At 44.4% G+C, this 12,231-nt stretch overlaps 1 protein-coding gene across 2 annotated transcripts in view; it reads right to left on the reverse strand.

Annotated features, from left to right (window-relative positions):
• Positions 1–12,231, reverse strand: part of OPA3 (outer mitochondrial membrane lipid metabolism regulator OPA3) — a 44,537-nt gene that overhangs the window by 11,880 nt on the left and 20,426 nt on the right. The window lies entirely within an intron of this gene.

Raw genomic sequence — 12,231 nt, forward strand, 5'->3', positions numbered from 1 at the left:
TTCTGTGCGAGGGCTTTCTCCAGTTGCGGCAAGCGGGTGCCATTCTTCATCGCGGTGCGCGGGCCTCTCACTATCGCGGCCTCTCTTGTTGCGGAGCACGGGCTCCAGACGCGCAGGCTCAGTAGTTGTGGCTCACGGGCCTAGTCGCTCCGTGGCATGTGGGATCTTCCCAGACCAGGGCTCGAACCCGTGTCCCCTGCATTGGCAGGCAGATTCTCAACCACTGCGCCACCAGGGAAGCCCCACTTCCACTTTTTTTTGAATTGAAGTATGTTGATTTACAATTTTGTGTTAGTTTCAGGTGAACAGCATAGTGATAGATTATACTCCATTACAGTTTATTACACGATAATGTGTATAATTCCCTGTGCTATACAGTACATCCTTGTTGCTTACCTATTTTATATATAGTTTGTATCTGTTAATTCCATACCCCTAATTTGTCCCTTCCCACTTCCCTCTCCCCTTTGGTAACCACAGTTTGTTTTCTATATCTGTGTGTCTGTTTCTGTTTTGCATATACATTCATTTGTATTATTTTTTAGATTCTACATATAGGTGATATCATATTGTATTTATCTTTCCGACTTATTTCAGTAAGCATAATATTCTCTAGGTTCATCCATGGAGCTGCAAATGGCACTACTTCATTATTTTTTATGGCCAGGCAATATTCCATTATACATACACACACGCACACACATACATATATATCTCACATCTTTTTAATCCAGCTGAGGTAGGAGATAGATGAGGCCCCAGGCTGAACAGCTCCAAGAGGTCTCCTGCTGATACTTTGAGATCAGATACCATCAGGAGTATTGGGCCTTGCCTGGGTAAAAGCCAAAGCGACTACATTCTTCTCATGCTTGTGGTAAAGGGGATTTCCCGGCCTGACACATGCACAGGGAAGGTCCTCAGTCTAGGGGAGGGAAAAAGGGAGGGAGGAGGCACCAGCTCAGGATTTGTCCTGCCAACCTCCCAGAAACCTTCACCCTGGAATCCACCTTCACTGAGAGATGTGCGTGCACACCAGGAAGGACCCTGAGTCAGACCAAATATGGACACAGGCGAGATGATTGGCCAAAGGCAACCCGGAAAACTGCCCCGATACAAGCAACTTAAATCCTTCCTATTGGCACGCAACTCACTCCAAGTTCTCCCGTGTGTTCTTCCACACGTACTTTGCTTGTATTAAATGCTTTATCTGTTTCACAATCTTGGTCTCTTTGCTGAATTCCTTCTTCAAAGAAGACAAGGACTGAGGTCCCTCTTCTTCCCAGAAGAATCACAACCGTCTGTTGATGGGCACTTGGGTTGCTTCCATGTCTTGGCTATTGTAAAATAGTGCTGCTATGAACACTGGAGTGCATGTATCTTTCCAAATTAGTGTTTTCATTTTTTCCAGATATGTGCCTAGGAGTAGAACTGCTGGATCATCTACAGCTCTATTTTTAATTTTTTAAGGAACTTTCATACTATTTTATTCCCACAACAGTGTAAAAGGGTTCCCTTTTCTCCACATCATCTCCAATGCTTGCTATTTATAGATTTTTTAATGATAGCTATTCTGGGGACTTCCCTGGTGGCGCAGTGGTTAAGAATCCACCTGCCAATGCAGGGGACACGGGTTCGATCCCTGGTCTGTGAAGATCCCACCTGCTGTGGAGCAACTAAGCCCGTGCGCCACAACTACTGAAGCCTGCACTCTAGATCCCGCGAGCCACAACTACTGAGCCCGTGTGCTACAACTACTGAAGCCCACTTGCCTAGAGCTCGTGCTTTGCAACAAGAGAAGCCACCGCAATGAGAAGACCACGCACCACAACAGAGAGCAGCCCTTGCTCGCTGCAACTAGAGAAAGCCCGTGCACAGCAATGAAAGACCAATGCAGCCAAAAATAAATAAATAAAATAAATTTATATATAAAAAAATGGTAGCCATTCTGACAGGTGTGAGGTGATACTTCATTGTGGTTTTGATTTGCATTTCTCTAATAATTAGTGATGTTGGGCATCTTTTCATATGCTTGTTAACCATTTGTATGTCTTCTTTGGAAAAATGTCTATTCAAGTCTTCTGTCCATTTTTTGATTTTTGATTTTTAAAAAAAATATAGAGTTGTATGAGCCATTTATATATTTTGGATATTAACCCCTTGTCGGTTGCATTGTTTGCAAATACCTTCTCCCATTCCATAGGTTGTCTTTTGGTTTTGTCAGTGGTTTCCTTTGCTGAGCAAAAACTTTTAAGTTTAATTAGACCCCATTTATTTACTTTTGCTTTTATTTTATTTTTTAAAAATTTCTTTGTTTTATTTATTTATTTATTTATTTATGGCTGCGTTGGGTCTTCATTGCTGTGCGTGGGCTTTCTCTAGTTGTGGCGAGCGGGGGCTACTCTTCGTTGCGGTGCGTGGGCCTCTCATTGCGGTGGCCTCTCTTGTTGCAGAGCATGGGCTCTAGGAGTGCAGGCTTCAGTAGCTGTGGCATGCGGGCTCAGTAGTTGTGGCTCATGGGCTCTAGAGCACAGGCTCAGTAGTTGTGGCACATGGGCTTAGTTGCTCCGCAGCTTGTGGGATCCTCCCAGGCCAGGGATTGAACCCGTGTCCCCTGCATTGGCAGGTGGATTCTTCACCACTGTGCCACCAGGGAAGTCCTACTTTTGCTTTTATTTCTTTTGTCTTAGGAGACTGGTCCAAGAAAATGTTGTTACGATTTATGTCAAAGAGTGTTTCTTCTAGGGGTTTTATGGTTTCAGGTGTTACATTTAGGTCTTTAAACCATTTTGAATTTTTGTATATGGTGTGAGGAAATGTTCTAACCTGACTGTTCTACATGTGGCTGTCCAGTTTTCCCAGCACCACTTGTTGAAGAGACTGTTTTGTTCTCCACTGTATATTCTTGCCTCCTTTGTCTTAGATGAATTGACTGTAGGTGCGTGGGTCTGCTACCTTCACTTCTGCCTGTGCCCTTGAGGAGGAGACACTGAGTCCAAGTTGGGCCATTTGGCTGTGGGCAAGGGAGTATTCTTCTCTAAGCCTTCATTCATCTTCACAATAAGGACCCTCCCTCCTACAGGATAGTACTGCTGAAAAGACTAAATGAGTTCACGCAAAAACTTTTCACTCAGGGCCAGGCTTAATAAACGGCAGCAAGGCCTGTGGAGTCATACAGACCTGGACTCAAATCTTGGCTCTGTCACTTCCTGGATATGCAAGCTGTACCTCACTTTCCCCATCAGTAAACTGGGGATACCCAACCGGCAGGATTGGGAGAATGGCAATGAAAGACTAAAAGAGAAACCGCTCAATTTAATAAATGTTAATTTAGCATCCTCTTCCTGACTCCTGTGTGGAATTTTATTCCTGGAAATATGTCCTACCCAGTGGTCTGAGCTCTATGCCCTAGGGCTACAAAGAATAGTTTTCAGCCTCCTCTCTGTATCTCCAGTCTCATTCCCTTTGATCCATCCTCCATACCACAGAGTATCCCAACTCAGATATCCTCTCCTCCCCGATCCCCGCCCTAGCTTTGACCACTCTGGGCCATCACTGTGTGGTGACAAGTCTATCTCCCCAACTGGACTATGCGCCCCATGAAGGTAGGATTTGGAGCTGAATTGGTCGCTGCAGTGTCCCCAGCCCTGGATGGGGCAAAGAACAGGTACTCAGTGAGAGGGCTGATCTGTGGAAGCCCCTGGGAGGTAGCCATGGACCCCTGGCATGGCTCCCTCTCACCTGGCTCTACTCATCACCACACCCAAAAACTCGTCATCTGCCTTATTGTGATGTTCACTTTACTGTGGGGTTTGCTTTACGTGGTGGCCTTGGAATAGGACTGGCAATATTTCTGAGGTCTGTGTATACTGTGAAAGTGTTTTCCTGCACATGAGAGACTGCATTTGGCTGGAATGTATCTGTTTCCTCAGGAAACTGTGCTGCCAAGACAAGGACAGGGCCGGCGGGGGTTGCGGGGGGAGAGAGGTCAGGCGCCTCGGGCGTTTAAGGACATGAGACAGGACCAAGGGCCTCTCCCCCAACACTGGAAACACACCTTCATGCACACAATGGCTGCTTCCTTGTAAAGTAAAGGGAACGTGTTCCTAATATGGGCCATCATTCAAATGTGAGCAGTGAGTCATCATAACTACACTACCTATTATCTACCTATTACTTATGTAGCCTGGGATGATGAAAGGGCTGTGACAGAGATGTTAAATACTGAACTGCTAAATACGTTAGCTATGGAGAGGCGAGTGCTTTTTAAAACATGGGAGGGGGAGAATAAAAGCCCTAAATCCTTACCTTCCATAATAAGAAGTCAACCGGTAATAAAAAATGGGGAAACAGGGACTTCCTTGGCGGTCCAGTGGATAAGACTCCACGCTTCCACTGCAGGGGGCGAGGGTTTGAGCCCTGGTCAGGGAACTAAGATCCCGCATGCTGTGCAGCGTGGCCAAAAAAATAAAATTTAAAAATGGGGAAACAATTTTTAGAAATATGGTGGTAAATACCAAAAAACAGCTAAAACATTTAAACTGTTTACCTGTGGGGAACAGGAATTGAGGTGGAAAAGGTTCAGTTTTCTTCTTTTTATCATAAATCATAGATATATTTGACTCTTTAAACTAAGTACTCATACTCCTTTGACAACGTTAGTAATTAATGTAATTTTTAAAACACAAATACATTTAGAAGACTTGTCCAAGCCAAATATTCCACCCAAAAGCCACAGAATACACATTCTTCTCAAGTGCACATGGAATGTTCTCCAGTATAGATTATAAGTTAGGCCACAAAACAAGCCTTAACAAATTTAAGAAGACTGAAATCATATCAAGCATCTTTTCTGACCACACTGATATGAACCTAGAAATCAATTATAAGAAAACTGGAAAATTCACAAATCTGTGGAGATTAAACACCATGTATTGTACAACCAATGGGTCAATGAAGAAATCAGAAGAGAAATTTTTAAAAATAGTATGAGATGAATGAAAATGAAATAACAACATACCAAACCTCATGGGATGCAGCAAAAGCAGTTCTAAGAGGGAAGTTCATCATGATAAACACCTACATCAAGAAACAAAAAAAATCTCAAATAAACAACCTAACTTCCAGAAAAAGGACAAATGAAGCCCAAAGTTAGTAGAAGGAAGGAAATAACAAAGATCAGAGTAGAAATAAATGAAATAGAAACTAAAAAGACAATATAAAAGGTCAATGAAACCAAGAGCTGGTTCTTTGAAAATATAAACAAAATTGATAAACCTTTAGCTAGACTCACCAACAAAAAAAAAAGAGAGAGGGATCAAAATCAGAAATGAAGGAGGAGGGGCTTCCCTGGTGGCACAGTAGTTAAGAATCCACCTGACAATGCAGGGGACATGGGTTCGAGCCCTGGTCCAGGAAGATCCCAAATGCCGCGGAGCAACTAGGCCCGTGTGCCACAACTACTGAGCCTGCGCTCTAGAGCTCACAAGCCACAACTACTTAAGACCATTAACCTAGAGCCCATGCTCTGCAATAAGAGGAGCCACCGCAATGAGAAGCCCATGCACTGCAACAAAGAGTAGCCCCTGCTCACTACAACTAGAGAAAACCCATGTGCAGCAATGAAGACCCAATGCAAACAAAAATAAATAAATTAAAAAAAAAAAAAGAATTCACCTGCCAGTGCAGGCGACACAGGTTCAATCCCTGGTCCAGGAAGATACAACATGCTGCAGAGCAACTAAGCCCTTGTGCCACAACTACTGAGCCTGCACTCTAGAGCCCGCAAGTCACAACTACTGAGCCCGCACGCCACAACTACTGAAGCCGTGCACCTAGAGCCCATGTTCCACAACAAGAGAAGCCACCGCAATGAGAAGCACGTGTACCGCAATGAAGAGTAGCCCCCTGCTCACCGCAACTAGAGAAAGCCTGTGTGCAGCAACGAAGACCCAACGCAGCCAAGAATAAATAAATTAAATAAATAAATTAAAGAAAAAAAGAAATGAAGAAGTTACGACTGATTCGACAGAAATACAATGGATCATAAGAGACTATATGAACAATTACATGCCAATAAATTGGACCACCTAGAAGAAATGAATAAATCCCTAGAAATACACAACCTTCCAAGATTGGATCATGAAGAAATAGAAAATCTGAACAGACCAATGACCACTAAGAAAATTGAATCAGTAATCAAAAACCTCCCAAAAAACAAAAGTCTGGGACCAGACAGCTTCACTGGTGAATTCTACCAAACATTCAAAGAAGAATTAATACCAATCCTTCCCAAACTCTTCCAAAAAACAGAAGAGGATGGAACACTTCCAAACTCATTTTATGAGGCCAGCATTACCCTAATACCAAAACCAAACAAGGACACCACAAGAAAAGAAAATTACAGGCCAATATTCCTGATGAACATAGATAGAAAAATCCTCAACAAAATATTAGCAAACCAATTTCAATAATACATTAAAAGGATCATACACCATGATCAAATGGGGTTTATTCCAGGGATGCAAGGATGACATATCAATCAACGTGATACAATATATTAACAAAATGAAGGATAAAAATCATATATATGATCACCTCAATAGAAGTAGAGAAAGTATCTGACAAAATTCAGCATCCACTTATAATAAAAACTCTCAACAAAGTGCGTATAGAGGGAAAGTAACTCAACACAATAAAGGACATATATGACAAGCCTACAGCTAACATCATACTCAATGATAAAAAGCTGAAAACTTTTCCTCTGAGATCAGGAACAAGACAAGGATGCCCACTCTCACCACTTTAATTCAACATAGTATTGGAAGGCCTAGCCAGAGCAATTAGGCAAGAGAAAGAAATAAAAGCCATCCAAACCGGAATAAAAGAAGTAAAACTGTCACTATTTGCAGATGACATGATGTATCTAGAAAACCCTAAAGATTCCACCAAAAAACTGTTAGAACTAATAAATGAATTCAGTAAAGTTGCAAGATACAAAATCAATACACAGAAATCTGTTGTGTTTCTGTACACTAATAACAAACTAGCAGAAAGAGAAGTTAAGAAAAAAAATACCATTTACAACTGCATCAAAAAGAATAAAATACCTAGGAATTAATTTAACCAAGGGGGTGAAATATGTGTACACTGAAAATTATTAAGACATTGATGAAAGAAACTGAAGAATACACAAATAAATAGAAAGATATTCTGTGTTCATGAATTGGAAGAATTAATATTATTGAAATGTACATACCACCCAAAGCAATCTACAGATTTAATGCAATTCCTATCAAAATACCAATGGCATTTTTCACAGAAATAGAACAAATGACTGTAAAATTTGTATGGAACCACAAAATATCCTGAATAGCCAAAGCAATCTTGAGAAAGAGGAACAAAGCTGGAGGCATCACACTCCCTGATTTCAAACTATATTACAAAGCTATAGTAATCAAAACAGTATGGTATTGGCATAAAAATAGGTAACAGATCAAGAGAACAAAATAGAGAGCCCCTGGGACTTCCCTGGTGGTCCAGTGGCTAAGACTCCACACTCCCAGGGCAGGGGGCCCAGGTTTGATCCCTGGTCAGGGAACTAGATCCCACATGCCACAACTAAGAGTTCACATGCCTCAACTAAAGATCCCGCATGCTACAACTAAGACACAGTGCAGCCAAATAAATAAATAAATAAATATTTAATTAAAAAAAATAGAGAGCCCCTAAATAAACCCACACATATATAGTCAATTAATTTATGACAAAGGAGCCAAGAATATACAATGGGGAAAGGACAGCCTTTTCAATAAAAGGCACTGGGAAAACTAGACAGCCACATATAAAGAATGAAACTGGACCACTATCTTACACCATATACAAAAATTAACTCAAAATGGATTAAATACTTGAATGTAACGCCTGAAACCATCAAACTCCTAGAAGAAAACAGGTGATGAGCTCCTTAACATCAGTCTTGGTAATGATTTTTTGGATTTGACACCAAAAGCAAAGGCAACAAAAGCAAAAATAAACAATTCAAACTAAAAAGCTTCTGCACAGTAAAGAAAACCATAAACAAAATGAAAAGGCAACATACTGAATGGGAGAAAATATTTGCAAATCATACATCTGATAAAGGGTTAATATCTGAAATATATAAAGTACTCATATAACGCAACAGCAGAAAAACCAAACAATTCAATTTAATGGGCAGAGGATCTGAATAGACATTTTTTCAAAGAAGATGGCTAACAGGTACATGAAAAGATGTTCAACATCACTAATCATCAGGGAAATGCAAATCAAAACCACAATGAGCTATCATCTCACACCTATGAGAATGGCTATTATCAAAAAGACAAGAAATAACAAGTGATGGTGAGGATATGGAGAAAAGGGAATCCATGTACATTGTTGGTGGGACTGTAAACTGGTGCAGCCACTATGGAGAACAGTATGAAGGTTCCTCAAAAACTTAAAAATAGAACTACCATATGATCCAGCAATTCCACTTCTGGGTATTTATCTGAAGAAAACGAAAACAGTCACTCTCACCTTCTTCTCCAAGAAACGAAGTATGGATTTATAGAAAGATTTGGATACCAAAGCAATGCACCCTGCCCCCACATGCCTGGTCCATTTAGGGGAAAGCTTCCTTCAACTGCCAGGCCAGGGACCTGCTCTGCATTCAGCCATCCAGGGGTGCACCCTGAGCACCAGCCACCCCTGAGGGGCTGACCCTCAAGACCATCAGGACTCGTAAGGGGAGTTTACGGGTGACTTCTAGGGTAAGAGGCACGTGAGTGGTGCATGACACCATTTGGTGACCCAAAGGTTTATGGCCATGTGACAAGGTCACCTGAATAATCCTCCTGGGGAAGACAGTTTCTTGGGAAATTAATCAGGAAGTATCTCAGATGGCATCTGAGGAGCCTTTGGATCTTTCTTGGGAAGCTTCGCTGCTGCAGAGTGGCTGTGTGCCAGCCAGGAGACCCCTGCAAGGCACTGGGCCCTGCCAGCAGCCAGTGTAATAGGCCCAGGCCCGCTTCAGCTGCAGGACCCTGCTCCCCACTTTCTCCGGTAACGACCTCACCCGGGGCCCCCGCACCCAGTCCCCACTCTTCTCTCCTCTGTCTCCTGCTGTGGTCATCCTCTTAACGGGTTGTCCTCCCTGAGCCAAGAACCCCAGGGTGAGTGTAGGGGTGAGGAGGTGTGAAGGCTGGGATCTTCTGAGGGGAGGCGAACAAGTGAGGTGGGTTGTGGGTATGACAGCCTTCCAAGCGGGAGTTTTCATCTGCAGAGCTATGATCATAAGCTGCAAAATCAACGTGGCGTATGATGACCAGCATCTCTTTAAAGAAAACAAATTTAAATTCCCATTGTATAATCCCAATTACATAAAATTCTAGAAAATGAAAGCTACTCTCTAGCAGATCAGTGGTTGCCTGGGGTTCGGGGAGTCAAGGGCAGGGGCTGGGATTACAAGGGGCATGGGGATACTTTGGAGGTGATGGAGATGTTCACTCTCTAGATTGTGGTGATGGTTTCATGGGTGTACATGTCTATCAAAACATCAAATTGTATACTTTAAATATGTGCAGTTTATTGTGTATCAAGTCTACCTCAATAAAGCCATTAGAAACTGAAACAAGGGCTTCCCTGGTGGCACAGTGGTTGAGAATCTGCCTGCCAATGCAGGGAACACGGGTTCGAGCCCTGGTCTGGGAAGATCCCACATGCCGCGGAGCAACTGGGCCCGTCAGCCACAACGACTGAGCCTGCGCATCTGGAGCCTATGCTCCGCAACAAGAGAGGCCACGATAGTGAGAGGCCCGCGCACCGCGATGAAGAGTGGCCCCCGCTTGCCGCAACTAGAGAAAGCCCTCGCACAGAAACGAAGACCCAACACAGCCAAAAATTAATTAATTAATTAATTAATTTAAAATAAAAACAAAAAACAAAAACCTGAAACAAACAGAAGAGAATAAAACAGAGCAGGATAGACAAAGCCAGGCAGGAAGGAAGAGGAGCAGGCGTTAGCCGGTTGAAGGGACAAACACCACGGGAGGTGAGCGGCAGTCCCCAGAAGGGGGATAAGAGCTGAACTAGAGTGAGGAGGGGAGGGGGCCAAAGCACCCCCAGGCAGGGAGCCCCACCACCCAGCTCTGCCCAGGCTGAGCTGTTTCTGGTCCCCAGGCGATGTGCAGGTGACCCAAGTGGAGACAGCATGGCCCCGGACCTCAAGGACAGCACGTGGAGCTGCTGTGGGCGCTACTACTCCTTCCATCGGAACTGCTCAGTTGAGACGAAGGAGCTCCTGGTCATCCCCGAGGGCAAATCCAAGGCAGAATAGGACAACTGCAGCAAATGCAACAGGAGGAATGTCTAGACTCTGGGAAGGCATCGTCCCGTACCCCTGACTCCCTCCTCTTCCTTCCTGAACCTTCACTTTGAGGACACGGCCTGGAGTCACCCAGTGGCCTCTTCGTTCCAAGAATCCAAGTTATGGGCCACAGGTTCCTGCAGTGTGATCTTGAGTAAGACATTTCCTATTTCTGGGCCTTGGGCTCCTTGTCTGCAAAACAGACTTAATTCGAGAAGCCTCCAGCTCTAACTGGGGAGAAAGGATGATGGCCCAATGGCCAGGGAAGATGAAGCATGCAGTTCTGGAACCCCTTACCCAGAACTCTCCTTGTGGCAGGGGAGATTTCTTTCTGTTAGCAAGTGAACACACTGAGCTGAAGGCCCCAGTTTGCTGAGTTCACCCCAAAGATGGTGCAGAAGCTCCCCTCTGTACCTTCTCCTTCCTCGCAATTCTGAGCTGCAGGCCTGTCCCCTGGTCATCCTCCTAACACCAGAGAGGCAACAGATCCAAGAGGGGAAAGCTGGGCATTCAAGGATGTTCTTGGCAGTGAGGTTGAGAGTGGTAATAAGTGGGAAACAACTCAACTGCCAGAAGCAGATGATTCCCAGTTTGTGCATGTAACAGTCCCCTGTGACTGGGCTTTCCTATACCGAGAGGCTGCAGAGCTCTAAAGGGTACTTCCCCGACTGCCCAGCCCAGTGGGCCCAGGATGTGAGTTAGAGTTGGCCAATGAGACACATCACCCAGGATCTGCAAGGAGACAGGAGTGAGACAGGCCCCCCGGCTGCAGCTTTGCACGGGTTCTGCTGGCGAAGGTAGGCTAGGGACATCAGGATTTCCCAAGGTGAACTTCCAGTGTCCTATCACCAACTTCATGGGTGTCATGGCTTCTTGGCGCCTGGATGGCATTAAATTGATGCGTTTTTCAACAGAAAAATCAAGTAGGCAGCCTCAGAGGCAGCAGCTCCTCTGGTGGGTCAGCTGTGTAGTGTTGTTCCCGGAAGCCTAGCCAAGAGGCATTTCCTATAGCCCTTCTGATGACTGTGCAAGCCTCATTCTTTGTATTAAATTGCTTTCTGCCTAATTTATTTTGAAATGCGTCAAAAATAAGATAGGCTGATGGATGGATAGAGGGATGGACTAATGGATCAAAATGTGGTAAAGAAAGTACAGTAAAGTGTTACTGGGAGAATCTTTGTGGTGGATATGTGGGTGTTCAAATGTAAACCTCTTTTAATGTTGCTGTATGTTTGGAAATGTTTATCATAAAATGTTGAGAAACATCCTTTCTTCTAAAAGAGCTGGAGGGTTTTATCTTTCCTGTAGGTGAACCCTGATGATGCAGTGGCTCTCAGAAATGATGAAAGCTCTCTATGGCTGATGTGGAAATGGGCCCTGAATATAACAGGTGAACTGAGCAGCTGTCTGGTTCTTAGCTGGGTGCCCAGCACAGGGGAGAAATCTTCTCTCCAGGAACAGGGCACTCTCAAGGGCCACGGGGTCTCCAACTCCCTCTGCTGGCCTGAGATGAAGGTGGGACATACTCCCTCTGGCTCCCTCATGCAAGATAACCTGATGTTTTAAGAGTTAGTGCTGGTGGGGCTTCCCTGGTGGCGCAGCCGTTAAGAATCCGCCTGCCAATGCAGGGGACACGGGTTCGAGCCCTGGTACGGGAAGATCCCACATGCCACAGAGCAACTAAGCCCGTGCACCACAACTACTGAGCCTGCACTCTAGAGCCCGCAAGCCACAACTACTGAAGCCCGCGGGCCTAGAGCCCGTGCTCCGCAACAAGAGAAGCCACCGCAATGAGAAGCCCGTGCACTGCAACGAAGAGTAGCCCCTGCTCACCGCAACTAGAGAAG

This window comes from Balaenoptera borealis, assembly GCF_965194805.1.
Source record: "Balaenoptera borealis genome assembly, chromosome: 19".
In the NCBI taxonomy this organism is placed as follows: Eukaryota; Metazoa; Chordata; class Mammalia; order Artiodactyla; family Balaenopteridae; genus Balaenoptera; species Balaenoptera borealis.